This window comes from Micromys minutus (assembly GCF_963924665.1).
Source record: "Micromys minutus genome assembly, chromosome: 1".
NCBI lineage: Eukaryota > Metazoa > Chordata > Mammalia > Rodentia > Muridae > Micromys > Micromys minutus.
The window spans coordinates 190,769,433-190,782,256 of record NC_137969.1 but is presented as its reverse complement, the minus strand read 5'-3'; positions in this window follow the sequence as shown (position 1 = coordinate 190,782,256).

The window sequence follows — 12,824 nt, the reverse complement described above, 5'->3', positions numbered from 1 at the left end:
TCAGAGTTTTGCTGGGTATTGCAGCTTGGGATGACACTTTTATTCTCTTAGTGTCTGTATCATATCTGTCCAGGACCTTCTAGCTTTAATAGTCTCTGCTGAGAGTCAGGTGTAATTCTAATTGGTCTGCCTTTATATGTTACATGACCTTTTCCCTTACTGCTTTTAGTATTCTTTCTTTTCTTTGGACACGTTGTGTTTTGACTATTATGTGTCGGGAGGAATTTGTTTTCTGGTCCACTCTATTTGGAGTTCTGTAGGCTTCTTTTATGCTCATGGTCATATCATTCTTAAGGATAGGGAAGTTTTCTTCTACGATTTTTTTGAAGTTATTTACTGTGCCTCTTAGTTGATATTCTTCGCCCTCTTCTATTTCTATTATCCTTACGTTTTGTCTTCTCATTGTGTCCTGGATCTCGTGGATATTTTGGGTTAGGAGCATTTTTTGCTTTTGCATCTTATCTGACTGTTTTGTCTATGTTTTCAATGTTGTCTTTGGCCCCTGAGATTCTCTCTTCCATCTCTTGTAGTCTGTTTGAGATGCTTGCATCTGTGACTCCTGATTTCTTTTTTAGGTTTTCTCCCTCCAGGGTTGTCTCTTTTTTTGTTTTCTTTATTGTTTCCATTTCCATTTTAAATTCCTTCTTCAATTCCTTCATCTCTTAGGTTCTGTTTTCCTCTTGTTCTTTGATTTCTTTGAGTGTTTTTCTTGTTTCCTCTTTAAAAGCTTCTATTTCTTAATACTTTTCCTCCGGTTCTTGTTTAAGGATCTCTATCATCATCTTGAGGTATGATTTCAGGTCTGAGTTTTCTTTTTCTGGTGTGTTTGGCATTCCACTGTTTGCTTTGATGGGAGAGCTGGGTTCTGGTGTTGCCAGGTTGTCTTTGTTTCCATTGGGTAAGTTCTTTTGGTTTCTTCTTGCCATTTTTTTGTGATTATAAGTTGTCTTGTTGTCAGTGAATGGTTCCTGTCTGTCTTGTGTACCTGGCCTGTGTCCCTGGATCTTTGCTGTTCCAGGTGGTAGATGGCCTGAGCATTTTTTCTGCTTGCAAATGCCCTCAGGGTGGAAACTGTGTCCCTATGGCAGTTTTTGCACCCCTGAACCAATGTGGGGAGGGGGGGCTTTCTGTGTGTTCGGCCCAGACCTCTTTGAGCCCTGGCTACTCACAGTGCAGTCTCCCCAGGCCTGTTTTCCTGGATCTCAGCTGTTCCTGGTGCCAGATGGCCTGAGCGGCTGTTAAGGCGTACTTCTTAATTCTTGAGACTACCCAGATTCAATTGCCAGCTACCACATGACTACTCACATGGTATATGCCTATGCAACATGTACATATATCTGGGGATGTAAACATACACATTAAATAAAGTATTACTATTTTAAAAAACTAAAGGTTAAAAAAGAGTTAGCAATTGACTTACAATTTTGAGGAGGTGCCACATCAGAAAAGTAATTATCAAGAATTGAGACATATTATAGCCATTCTTTTTGCATTTTCTGATTTTTTTTCCTTTCTTATTTTTAAAAGTCATGTGAGCTCTTTCAAAAATGCAAGCTAAACATGACTAAACACACTGCAACATGAGAGTCCACCTAGATAAAGAATATCTGTTTAAGAGAAAATGTTTAGGAAACTAGTAAATGATAACAAAAGCCACAGCAAAAACTAGAAAACAAAGCCTCACTTGACTTTTAAGCATCTTTTAGGCAAGAGGAAAAGCATTTTATTCCCATACTTTCCATGCTATAAAGTTAAAGCAGTATGTTTACAGGGATGGGGGAAATGGAAAGAAATAAGGATGCACAGTGTAATGCAGTAGAGATTAGAGATAATCTGAGGAAGCACCAGTGCACTCACTGAGCAAAGTCTATAAATGTAAAATAGCCACAGTGAGTGGAGAGTGGGGGCAATGGTTAAGACCATTTGCTCCTTGACAAGTCTTTTTCTAACTTCAAGGATTTCACTGGACTAGGTTGTTGACAGAAAAAAGAAAGGGTATACACGTGAGCATGTGTGCACGTGTGCAAGCACACACCCCCCTACACACAGACACACACCCACACTGGGAAGAACTGGGAGTGTTGGAATTGTATGGATTGGGCTCTCTGATGAAGTATCCATTGTACCCCAAAACTTAGTTGGTTTACTACATACAAAGACAGTATTATCAGATAGAACTGAACAAGGAGAAAAGAATATTTTATGCAGACTAACAAGAGGCCACATTTATGATTTTTTAACTGAATCAAGAAGATATATTTGGATAATCTCAGTAATCATGATAGGAGATAACTTTTCATGCTATAAATAGCAAATACACTTAGGGATTTATTAATTCAGGTTTCCTCTATTCCTGACATGTTTTCTTCTTCTGGAGAAGGCCCAGGTTCAGCTCCCTAACACTGGCCTGTAACTCCAGTTACAGATTAACTAATTCACTTTTTGCTCCTTTGCTGGTACTTGTATTCAATACACTCAGACATATCTCTATCTATCTATCTATCTATCTATCTATCTATCTATCTATCTATCTATCTATCTGTGTGTGTGTGTTTGTGTGTGTGTGTGTGAAATAAAACCTTTACAAATCATCATTCAAAAAGCTAAATACATCAGCAGATGCATTACTGAAAAAAATCCAGGAAAAATGAAGATAATATTAACAGAGTAAAGAAGGGTTCATATATAAAATGTTGAGGCTAGAAAATAGCACTCATTGACAGGCATAAAAATTAATTTATGAACTTGTGGTCAATTAAAATTTTTCAATCTGAGGAAGAGCAAATGGAAGTTGTTCGGATTGCTTTGTGTTCTGTGTACTCAGATGCTGAGTCCTGTGCATCTGTCTAAACTTTAGCCTGATATTAGGGTACTGTATTAACCAAAGTGTTGTACAGAATGTTTTCCAATAACCCCTGGTATAACAAAAGCCTAGAGGCTATGACTGGGCAGGAAGGATTGAAAGGAAAGAATCAGGATCAAGTAAAGGGATATTAGGAGAGAAAATAGAGAAATGGAGAGAAATTAGAAAGGGAGGAGGTCACCATTAGTTGTGATGGACCAGGAGCACATGGCTAAAATATGTTCACCCTGAGGACAGACAAATGAAACAAAAGCTGCCCAGGAGACACTAATTCACCAAGTACCTGGGCTTTTATGTGGGTTTTAACCACATGAAAAGATTATTGTAGTTCAGAACTTTCTCAGCATAGCTTATTGTCATTTTCTTGGGAGGTAAATGAGAAAAATTAGGGTAGAAATTCCGAAGAATGATTAAGGAACTAGAGGAGAGAATAGAAATTCCCCAAAGAAAAATAGTTTATGATAGTGGCACCCAAAAGGGGGCATAGAATTCAAACTAACTGAGAAAAGTCCCAGAAAGAAGTATTCACCCCTCCTCTCCCAAATAAGACAATATCTGGCTTGGTCCTTTTAATACTAAAAGGCTGATAAAATGTGATTGTAACCTAGCAAATAGCCTGCAACCTAGAAAGAAGGGGAACATTTCCTGGAGTCAGGCATGGCTCCTAAGACGTTGCTTTGCTACTGAGCACTTGAATGAGGCCCATGAGCCCACAATTTCTTTGGGGCCAATAGATGAGGTACATCATGCCCGACTGTAGGTACATAACCATCCCAGAACCAGGTGGACAATAGACAGAGCTGGCCTGAGACAGCATCACACTCCTTCTGCTCCAAGAGTACAGTGGTGAAAGGCTGCAGTAGAGGGGGCAAACATTTGATGAGGCTGCTTCTTGTTACAGGCAGGTGAAACACAGACCCCAGTTGATCAGGCTCAGCTCCAATTGATGTCAGTATAGCTAGAACTCTCCGTCATAACCATGTCATCAGCAATCAGCAGATCTAGTTTTGCAAGGACTGCACCTAGCCTTGCATACTAGTCACAGAGCCCAGAGAAACATGCAGCTCTAAAATTAGTCATGGGCAAAGCACCTACGTATAAGAGGTTCATTAGGCCAATGGGTCTGTGTTTCCAAAAAGCCCATGTCACACACTCTGAACTGAAAGCTACCTTTTGCCTGCCTATACTTGTTGTGAAAAAGAATCCATAAATCCCATTGTATACAGCCCTGGGCGTGATCACCAAAGGCACAGTTATTGAAGTGAGTGTGAGTGAGTTGAGCCTTGTGATACAAGGAAGCAAGGTTATTTGGAGAAAATAAACCCAAGTTACCAACAATCCTGAAAACGATGGGGGCATAAATGCAGTCTTGCTGGTTTGACAGTGACGTCATACAAGTCATTCCACTCACTACCAAAGACTACACACTGTCAGGAAACCATTATCACTCTGATTTTTCTGAACTACCAAGCAGCCTTACACCACGTGCAGTTATTAAGTGTTTAGTAAATTGTAAAGGAAAATAAAGCACTGCCCAATTAAAAAAATTAGTCCTGGACTACCTCAGCTGGCTGGTTCAAAAGCTGCATGGCAGCTTCTCTCGAACCTTCCCTTAGCACCTACGCTGAAGGTTAAGGACACGCCAGATATACTACATACTTAATCCACAGCCCATTTGGAACCTGGCTGGCATCACCTTCTCAGATTGGGTAGAGATCACAGGCACTGAATTAGTACAACGCATCTAGGTGTTACAAGGCCCCAGGACATCTGAAGCCCAAAGTGGTTTTTCCCACTCAAATATTCTTTCTACTCCTCCTTGGGTGTGAAAGGACCGACTATACTAACTAACCACTGTAGTGTCCTGAGCTGAACAGCAGAGGGAGACAGAGAACACAAAGAAGAACTCAGAACACAAAACTTCGGACCAGGAAAAAGGAGTTTGAAGGGCTGGAGAGATGGCTTGGTTGTTAAGAGCACTGACCACTCTTCCAGAGGTCTTGAGTTCAGTTCTCAGCAACCACATCGTGGATCACAACCATCTGTACTGGGATCTGATGCCCTCTTCTGGAGTGTCTGAAGAAAGTTATTGTGTACTTATATACGTAAAATAAAAAACTAGGTTTGAAATTTTGTCTAAATGTTGACGGAAAGAATCTGTATATACAACTTCGCAGGTATGTAGGAATAACTTAAAACTGATAAATTTAAAGAAATGCAGCATAAAAGATGAAAGTCACAATTGTAGTGATAAAATGTCATAGTCCATGCTAAGCTCCAGGCAAATCCTTGGCTCCTCTACACCCGCCCAAATGTTTTGGCTTCAAGAGTAAAAGACACACACACACCCTGGCTTAGTTTTAATATGTCCTAAGCGTGCAGCTAGCACAGTTTCCCCTCTCCCCTTTAATATGTTTAAATTATTACTTACTAAATCTGTAATTCTATGGAAGAAAAAAAGTTTTAAAGATACTAAGACGGATACAATAAAAATAAAGTCAGAACCTAACACATCACCATACTATAACGTTCAGAAACATTAGCCAGAGAGTGTTAGAAAACAAACATTAGCTTATAAAGTCAATATGCAGCAAATATCATCAGATGTCAAAAACAAGATCATGAACAACGTGGTTAGCGAATCATTTATGTGCTGAATTAGTGAAAATTTAAGGAAAGTGTCACCAATTATTTTATGCATGCACTATCAATGAAACAAGTCCTAAATTTGTAGGACATTCAAAATAAAATAATCCCACAAGAAAGAAAAGGTATGACAACAGCTATATTTGAATCTGATTCCTGGTTATAGTGGTGTTTGTATGGGAGACAAGAGACTAAAGAGATAGAACAAAAAAAAAAAAAAAGGAAAAACTGCATCAAAATTTTTCATGATCAGCTTCTAGGTAAAGGTCCATATGCTGACATAAAGATGCAAGTCATGTATAACAAGGCAACCTTGGCCTATCTGGAAGCCTTAAATGCTTTGGAAAGGGTTGAAGTTAGAGGGAAAAGACTTAAAGCAATACTCAGATTATGCAAGGCTCTAAAGAAACATCCACTGACTTTTTACAGACACTAACATCAGTTGTAACTAGAAGTGTAACAGATCCACTAGCCTGAATATGCTAATGTTGAAAGAAACAAGGTGATCAGTCACTTAAAGGTAAGATTAGCACCAATAAATGAATGAATTAGAAATAGAGTTAGGACTGGATCCCATTCATATGATATGAATTTGATAACAGAAGTGATCTCTAAATGTTTGGAGAGATTTTAAATTTATCCTAGAAATTCTCATGCAGAGAGACGATTGTATCTGAGAATGGATATTTTTAGCACAAAACCAGAATAAAACGTTAAAAACCTGTATAGAAATATTTCTGAATTGATTCTGAAAGGAAAAATGAGACTTTGTCAATCAGCAGGAATTGATCCAGCAGAGATTGTGGTACCTTTTTTAATGCTGAGATTGCTTCATATGGGCAGAGGTTGAACACTGGCAGAGAACATACAGTAATTATTTTGAAGAAATTAACAAAAATAGGAGGCATTTTCAGTTTATAAAATGAAGTAATGGAATTTTTTTCCAAAATGTAAAGAGGAATAAAATATCTGGAGGCCCTACATTTTGTAATGTTGCAAATAAATCATGAAAGGCAAAGTACAAGTCAGAGAAAAACAAGTAAGGGGGTGAGGATTCAGTGCAAAAATCAGAGTTATATGCCATTCTTATGGTGTTATATAATTTTTATTACCATTTTAATATAGTTACTAATTTTCAATATGCAGAAAGAGGTGTTTTATATATAGAAACTGCTAAACTTATTCAGAATAATTTGAGCTTAGCTTCTGTTCATTCAACTAAAAATATGAAAAAAATAGAAATCACCCATTATATATAAAGTATGTCAGATCTCATAAAATTTTACCATATTCTCTAACAAAAGAAAATGATGAAATTAATCAGCTATTAACAAGAATGGTTCTAAAAGCTTCAGAGTTTTATAAGAAACACCATGTTAACAACATAGGTTTAAAAAGTTCTTTTTAATTATTATTTGTCAACAAAACAAAGAAATTATAAGAAAATGCCAAGCGAATACTTTATATAACAAAATTCCATTAACTTAAGGAAGTAACTCTAAGGTACCCAAATAAATAAAATATAGCAAAAGGATATGTTTTATTTTTACAGAGTTTTACAATCTTAAGTATGAATGCCATACTATAGACTCATATTCAGCATTTTAATGGGCAACTGCTGTAAGTTCCTAAAAGTCCCATATCAGAATTATGCATGTGTTAGAAGTTATGGCTACTATGATGAATACCTTTACAAATTAAGCTGACAATGCCCCAGCATATGGCTCTAATAAAACTAAACAATTTTTACATATTATCATTTAAAACATGCTAAAGGTATACAACACAATCCTGCAGAGCAAACAATGGTAGAAAAAATTGTAAAATTGTACTATGAGAAGACGCTAACCAAAGAAAAAAGGGTAAGACAAACTCCCAAAGATGAGTTGCATAATTCTTGTATTTAAATTATTTAAATATCAATGAACAAATTAATTATAGCTGGTAAGATCTAATACATTATGGAAAAGTTCTAAATATTAACCAACCTATGAATATTATAAATGTCTCAACTTCTTTTATTTATAAATTAAACAACGTTATTTTTTAAAAAAAAACAAAGATAAATGTAAAGAATTTATGCATTTTTGCATAAAATTATAGAAATATATTTTAACAGTATTTGATTTTTTAAAGGTTTGATAGTATACATTAATATCTTAAAAGTTTCAATGTGCATAAAGTACAGGTAAAACAAAATATAACCTGGAAATAGTCAAATATTACTTGGTGTGTACTGGTTTTTCATTTTCTTTTCTTTATTTTTTTGGCCTTTGTTTTTTCTTGAATTTCATATAGTCTGTGAGTTGTTTCTGGGATGCTCAGAGCTTTCTGGGGTTTGTATCCAATTATCAGTGACTGCATATTATGTCTGTTCTTTTCTGACTCGGTTATCTCACTCAGGATGATATTCTCTAGATGCATGCATTTTCTTAAGAAATTCATAAAGTCATTGTTTCTCATAGCTGAGTAGAAATCCATTGTGTAAATGTACCACAATTTTGTGTCCATTCATCTACGGAAGGACATCTGGGTTTTTTCCAGATTGAGCTATTATACATAGGGTTGCTATGAACATTGTGGTGCATGTGTCTTTGTTGTATATTGGAGCTTCTCTGGGGTATATGACCAGAAGTGGAATAACTGGATCTTTAGGTAGTACTATGTCCAATTTTCTGAGGAATCGCCAGACTGATTTCCAGAGTGGTGGTACCAGTTTACAACCCCGCCAACAGTCGAGAAGTGTACATCTTTCTCCACATCCTCAGCAGCATCTGCTGTCTTCTGAATTTTATCTTACCCATTCTGAATGGTATGAAGTGAATACTCAACATTGTTTTGATTTGCATTTCCCTGATGGCTAAGGATGTCGATCTCTTCCTTAGATGCTAATCAACCATTCTATATTCCTCAACTGAAAATGTTTTGTTTAGCTCTTTACCCCAATTTTAAAAAGGTTGTTTGATTATCTGGTTTCTAACTTCTTAAGTTCTTTGTATACCTTGGATATTAGGCCTCTATCAGATGTGGGTTTGATAAAGATATCTTTTCAATCTTTGGCTGCTGTTTTGTTTTCTTGACAGTGTACTAAGCCTTACAGAAACTTTGCAATCTCATTAAGTCCCATATGTCAATATTTGACTTTAGAGCACAAGCAATTTATGTTCTGTTCACGAAATTTTCTCCTGTGCCTATGTGTTCTAAAGTTTTCCCTAGTTTCTCTTCTAATAATTTTAGGTACCTTGTTTAATGTGGAGATCGTTGGCCACTTGCACTTGAGCTTTGTACAAGGAGATAAGAAAGGGTCTGTTTTCATTCTTCTTCATGCTGAGTGCCAGTTGGACCAAAAGTATTTGTTGAAGAAGCTTTCCTTTGCCCATTGAATGTTTACAGCTCCTTTGTCAAAAATCAGGTGACCATATACTTGAGGACTCATTTCTGGATCTTCTATTCTATTCCATTGATCCATGTGCCTATCTCTGTACCAGTACCATGCAGTATTTAAAACAATTGCCTTGTAATATAGCTTGAGGTCAGGAATAGAGATTGAAACAGATTTTTTTCTTGTTTTTGAGGATGGATTTCTCTATTTTAGGTATTTTGTTATTTCAGATAAAATTGCACATTGCTCTTTCCAACTCTATGAAGAATAGGGTTGGAATTTTGATGGGAATTGCATTGAATCTGTAAATTGCTTTTGGTAATATAGCCAGTTTTACAATGTTGATCTTTCCAATCCATGAGCATGGGAGATCTTTCCATTTTCTGAGATCTTCCTCGATTTCCTTCTTTAGAGGTTTGAAGTTCTTGTCATAAAGGACCTTCACTTGCTTAGTTAGAGTCACACCAAGGTATTTCATATTGTTTGTGACTATCTTGAAGGGTATCTTTTTGCTAATTTCTTTCTCCACATGTTTGTCCTTTGAGTACAGGAAGGGTACTGATTTGTTTGAGTTAATTTTATATTCAGCCACTTTGTTGAACTTGTTTATCAGGTGTAGAAGTTCTCAGGTGTAATTTTTGGGGTCACTTAGGTACTTTATCATGCCATCTGCATACAATGATGTTTTTACTTCATCCTTTCCAATTTGTATCCCTTTGGTTTCCTTTTGTGGTCTAATTGCTCCAGACAGGACTTCCAGTACTATGTTGAAAAAGCAGTGGGAGAGTGGGCAGCCTTGTCTAGTCCCAGATTTAGTGGGTTTGCTTCAAGTTTTTCACTGTTAAGTGTGATGATGGCTATTGGTTTGCTGTATATTCCTTTTATAATATTTAGGTATGGGCCTTGGATTCCTGTTTTTTTCAAGACTTTTAACATGAAGCGGTGTTGAATTTTGTCAAATGCTTACTCAACATCTAGTGAGATGACCATGTGGTTTCTTTCTTTGAGTTTGTTTATATTTTGGATTACATTGATGGATTTCCTTATATTAAACCATCCCTGCATCCCAGGGATAAAGCCTACTTGATCATGGTGAATTATCATTTGTATGTGTTCTTGGATTCGGTTTGCAAGAATTTTGTTGAGTATTTTTGCATCAATGTTCATGAGTTAGATTTGTCTGAAGTTCTCTTTGATTGTGGGGTCTTTGTGTTGTTTCGAAACGAGGATTATTGTGGCATGGAAAAATGAGTTAGGTAGTGTTCCATCTGACTCTTTTTTGTGAAATACTTTGGAGAGTATTGGTATTAGGTCATCAATAAATATCTGATAAAAGTCTGCACTGAACCAATCTCTACCTGGGTTTTTTTTTTTTTTTTTTTTTTTTTTTTTGTGGTTTGGAGGCTTTTGATGACTGCTTCTATTTTTTTAGGTGTTATGGGATTATTTAGATGGTTTACCTGGTCCTTGTTTCATTTTAGTATCTGGTATCTGTCTAGCAATTCAAGCACTTTGTCCAGATTTTCCAACTTTGTTGCTTTTTTAGTAGGATCTGATGATTTCTTGAATTTCCTCAGTTTCAATTATTATGTCTCTACTTTCTAATCTTATTTTGTTAATTTGGATGCTCTCTCTTTGCCCTCTAGTTAGTCTGGCTAACAGTTTATCAATCTTGTTAATTTTCTCAAAGAACTAGCTCTTGGATTTATTCATTGTTTGAATAGATCTTTTTATTTCTATTTGGTCAATTTTTGCTCTGAGTTTATTTCTTGCCTTATATACATTTTGGGTGCATCTGTTTCCTTTTGTTCTAGAGCTTTCAACTGTGCTGCCAAGTTGCTAGTGTATGCCCTATCCAGTTTTTTTGGAAGCTCTCAGAGCTATGAGTTTTCCTCCCAGTACTGTTTTCATTGCATCCCATAGGTTTGTGTAGGTTTTGTTTGGGTTTGTATAAAATTCTAGAAAATCTTTAATTGCTTTCTTTATTTCTCCTTATACCATGCTATCATATAAAAGAACATTATTTAGTTTCCATGTGTATATGGGTTTTTGTTGTCTTTATTGTTATTAAAGACTAGCCTTAGACCATAGAGATCTGATAGAATGCATGGGAGTATTTCAATCCTCTTATAATCTATTGAGACTTCTTTTGTGCCCAATTATATGTTAAATTTTGGAGAAGGTGCCTTGAGGTGCTGAGAAGAAAGTGTATTCTGTGTTTTCAGATGAAATATTCTGTAGATGTCTATCAATTCAAATTGCTTCATTACCTCTTTTAATTTCAATTTTCCTTGTTCAGTTTCTGTTTCCATGATCTGTCCATTGATGAGAGAGGAGTGTTGAGTTCTCCCACTATTATGGTGTGGGGTACAATGTATTTTTTGAGCTTTAGTAGGGTTTCTTTTATAAATATGGGTGCTCTTGTATTTGGAGCATATATTTTAAGGATTGAGAATTCCTCCTGACAAATTTTCCCTATAATGAGTAAAAACTGTCCTTCCTTATTTTTTTTGATAATATTTGCTTGAAAATCTACTTGGTCATCTCACTAGACGCTGAGAAAGCATTCGACAAAATCCAACACCCCTTCATGTTAAAAGTCCTGGAAAGAACAGGAATCCAAGGCCCATATTTAAACATAATAAAAGCAATATACAGCAAACCAACAGCCAACATCAAACTTAATGGCGAGAAACTTGAAGCAATCCCACTAAAATCAGGGACTCGACAAGGCTGCCCACTCTCTCCCTACCTATTCAACATAGTACTGGAAGTCCCGGCTGGAGCAATTAGACAGCAAAAGGAGATCAAGGGGATACAAATTGGAAAGGAAGAGATAAAAACATCACTCTTTGCCGATGACATGATAGTGTACTTGAGTGACCCCAAAAATTCCACCAGAGAACTTCTACAGCTGATAAACAAGTTCAGCAAAGTGGCCGGATACAAAATTAACTCAAACAAATCAGTAGCCTTCCTATACTCAAAGGACAAACATGTGGAGAAAGAAATTAGGGAAAAGGTACCCTTCACAATCGTTACAAAAACTATGAAATACCTTGATGTGACTCTAACTAAGCAAGTGAAGGACCTGTATGACAAGAACTTCAAACCTCTAAAGAAAGAAATTGAGGAGGATCTCAGAAAATGGAAAGATCTCCCATGCTCATGGATTGGAAAGATCAACATCTTAAAAATGGCCATCCTACCAAAAGCAATCTACAGATTCAATGCAATCCCCATCAAAATTCCAACCCAGTTCTTCATGGAATTGGAAAGATCAATGTGCAATTTCATATGGAATAACAAAAGACCTAGAATAGCGAAATCCATCCTCAACAACAAAAAAACATCTGCAGGAATCACTATCCCTGACCTCAAGCTATATTACAAGGCAATTGTGCTGAAAACTGCATGGTACTGGTACAGAAATAGGCAAGTGGATCAATTGAATAGAATAGAAGATCCAGAAATGAGCCCTCATGTATATGGTCACCTGATTTTTGACAAAGGAGCAGTAAACATTCAATGGAAAAAGAACAGCCTATTCAACAAATGGTGCTGGTCCAACTGGCACTCAACATGCAAAAGAATGAAAATAGACCCGTTCTTATCTCCTTGTACAAAGCTCAAGTGTAAGTGGATTAAAGATCTCCACATTAAATCAGATACACTGAAACTATTAGATGAGAAAGTAGGGAAAACCTTGGAACACATAAGCACAGGAGAGAATTTCCTGAACAAAACACCAATGGCTCAAACTCTAAGGTCAAAGATTAACAAATGGGACCTAATGAGATTGCAAAGTTTTTGTAAGGCTAAGGACATCGTCAAGAAAACAAAACGGCAGCCAACAGAATGGGAAAAGATCTTTACCAACACCACATCAGATAGAGCCCTAATATCCAAGGTGTACAAGGAACTCAAAAAGCT